Source organism: Triticum aestivum, chromosome 1D (assembly GCF_018294505.1).
Source record: "Triticum aestivum cultivar Chinese Spring chromosome 1D, IWGSC CS RefSeq v2.1, whole genome shotgun sequence".
In the NCBI taxonomy this organism is placed as follows: Eukaryota; Viridiplantae; Streptophyta; class Magnoliopsida; order Poales; family Poaceae; genus Triticum; species Triticum aestivum.
The window spans coordinates 384,563,817-384,566,850 of record NC_057796.1 but is presented as its reverse complement, the minus strand read 5'-3'; the positions used below and the strand labels follow the sequence as shown (position 1 = coordinate 384,566,850).

The 3,034-nt window shown below is 41.6% G+C and overlaps 1 long non-coding RNA gene across 1 annotated transcript; it reads left to right on the top strand.

The window, feature by feature from the left end:
- Positions 1–1,373: 1,373 nt before the first annotated feature.
- On the top strand, positions 1,374–2,480 carry LOC123170468 (uncharacterized). Its single transcript, XR_006485221.1, has 2 exons — positions 1,374–1,585; positions 1,698–2,480. It is a non-coding gene; the product is annotated as an uncharacterized lncRNA (long non-coding RNA).
- Positions 2,481–3,034: the final 554 nt, after the last annotated feature.

Below are 3,034 nucleotides of genomic sequence, written 5' to 3'. Positions count from 1 at the left end.
CGAGATCCCGCTACATCCACCACCACGCCATCGTGCTGCTGGATCTCCATCAACCTCTCCTTTCCCCTTGCTGGATCAAGAAGGAGGAGACGTCGCTGCACCGTACGTGTGTTGAACGCGGAGGTGCCGTCCGTTCGGCACTCGGTCATCGGTGATTTGGATCACGGCGAGTATGACTCCATCAACCACGTTCATTGGAACGCTTCCGCTCGCGATCTACAAGGGTATGTAGATGCACTCCTTTCCCCTCGTTGCTAATATACTCCATAGATGGATCTTGGTGAGCGTAGGAAAATTTTAAAATTCTGCTACGATCCCCAACACTACATCATTGTGCAATTGCTATTTAGCTTCTAATATTAACTTGGTGCTTTTAGGTACATATGTCATTGGTAAAGATCCGCGCTTCGACCCTTTCTGCGTATGGGGCAATGAGATATCGATGAATCAACATCAAGTGAGGAAGCTGATAAAGATTGTTAGTAAAATGCGTCAAAAGATGGCAATTAAACTATTTGTTTACACTTTATCCAAGACAACAGCGAACTGCAGGATGGTATGTAAGAACTCTGCAGCCTTCTTTTTACTGCCCATAATGAGTTGTGTTAGATGACAATGTCTGAATCTTTTTCCTTTGTAGTGGTTGCCAAAGCAGTTTACTCAAGATTACCTCTTAGACTACATGATTGGTGGGCATGCAAAGGTTAAAGTATTTCTACCAGAACACGATGATTATCTAGATGTTTTCATGAAGACCGTGAAGGATGGGCGGTCGGCCATCACAAAGAGTTGGACTAGAGTCGTGCGTGCCTTCTGCATGGAGGAGGGCACAATATGGGCATTCCGCTGCGCCTTGTTCAGCAACCAGAATGTATTTCGCGTCTTTCTTTACCGTCTTTAATAGTACAACTATACAACTGTGGTTCATCATTCTTTATTTGGTTCTTATGTAATTCTTGAACATATGTACCTATAATCGAATAATGCATTGGTTGTTTGAACCTGATGGATATGAATAAAGCTACAACATCTTATATCTTATATCTTATATTTACTAATCGGAAGCACCATCCGAGCTTCTACGTTAATCCTAGGAATTAATAACCAAGAGCCGTTAGATATAGTTTAAGATAAAAAGTTGGCCGCTAGATGGATGTAGTTTTATTTACCAAGCCGACTCAATGTCTCCAACGTTTCCAACTTATCTCCATGTGTCCTTAAAAAAATAACTCCGTGTGCAAGCCTTCCTCCTTCCTCCTAGAGTCCAAAAAAAATCAATATCCGTGTGTTCCTAGGAGTCCTACCAACGCATCTCCTATTGTGCTTTGCCTCCATTGAGTTAGTTCTCAATATAAACGTTCCCTCGAGTCCTCCCATCCCTCCATCCTCCACGTCGATGCTCCGCCGGGAAATCACATCCAGACTGAAAATCGAGAAGATGTAGTTTTGTCATGCCACTAGCGCCGTCGTCATCAGCGTCCTGTCCCCCAATTCTTTCCACGACGCTGCTCCACCGGGAGCGTCACCACCAGCCTCCGATTTGAGAAGCTGCAGTTTTGGTCATAGCAGCAGCGCCATGGTCCATGTACGTCTCATCTAATATATGCAACAGTCCTAACTCATGTCATCCCTTCAATCTAGATTAGCCATCCTTGGTTTCCTCAATGTTGCTTGCGGGCGATCTGATTTTTTTGCAGGCGAACGGATTCAGCCGCCATCGTTCTCTCCTCGAGCGCACAACCTTGGGTTCGCCCTCACCAGGCATCCCTTACCTTTGCCATACAACATCAGGAACAACCATGGACGGACAAACTATATGTATCTCAAACTGAAAGAAAATATTGATTTTTCCTTGGATTAATCGCCTCACGCCGTTCAGCTAGATCAACCTGGGTCATGATTGTTCCTGGGCAAGAGAGTTTAGATCACTGCTTTTACTTTCCTGGCTTTCATATAACAATACCTTGCAGCGAAGGAGCAGGAGGTGATGTGGCATAGTTGATCCTTTAGAGATTCATACTTGCGTTCTAGAATTTGTTTCGAACTTGCAATTAAGAAGTGTTGTACTGGTGATCATAATTTCCTGGCCAGGTACGAATTTAATACAGTTTTGTTGTAGTTTCTGAATCAAGATAAAATCTTTCTTTAATACAATGAGAATTGGATGCAGGGCATATCATACTGGTGTTAGAGCAATGGGATTGTGTAAGCTTAATAAACGTTGTGCATATTTTTTCTTTTTTTCTTCATGTAAATGCTTGTATCGTTACTATTGTTACTGCTTGAACGTCATATCAAAATTACAACCAGAATTGTTAAGAACTGGGATCAATTCTTTTGGCTATTTTTTCTACAGGAGCGAAAAAATACTATTTGGAAGCAGTTTCCTGATGAACATTAATCATTGAGAACTTTCCTACAGAAGTACAACATCCATCCAAGCTACGTACGAGCTATTTCTATAGTTGTTCGATGAAGTACCACTAATTGGTGAGGCGGCAGCACAGTAGACACCGTTTGAGATTGGCAAGCATGTAATCCTAAATCCAGGAATTCACTTTTGTTTTCTCCAGCTGCAAAAAATCTACTTGATCCCTAATGGTCAGGGAGTATTATTTGGCTATTTATTAGGTGTCAGATGGGAAAATCAATGTTTTTCCTTCTGTGTATTTTGCAGCACAGAGAAGGTTGTAGAGGACATGTACGTAGGCATGAAATCTATATTTGCACATGATTTCTTGATGTAAATCTGGTACTTAGGGCAAGATTCTGACTGTTTCATAGGCGTCAGATTATGAATAACTTTTGGCATTGTTGTAGATTTTGCAAAATACGTGATGGTAGATAATAAGTGATAAATGAAGTACTCATAGACTTCTCTGGTCAAAATCAACTATCTTTTCAAAGCAGACTTGGTCAATAGGAGGAGATTCTAAGAAGGGACGACACCAGGGTCAGAGCAGATGAATTGGTTTCTGACTGCAGAATTGCTTATCTATTTTATATGGAGTTTGCAAGTTTGATAGAATTGGTT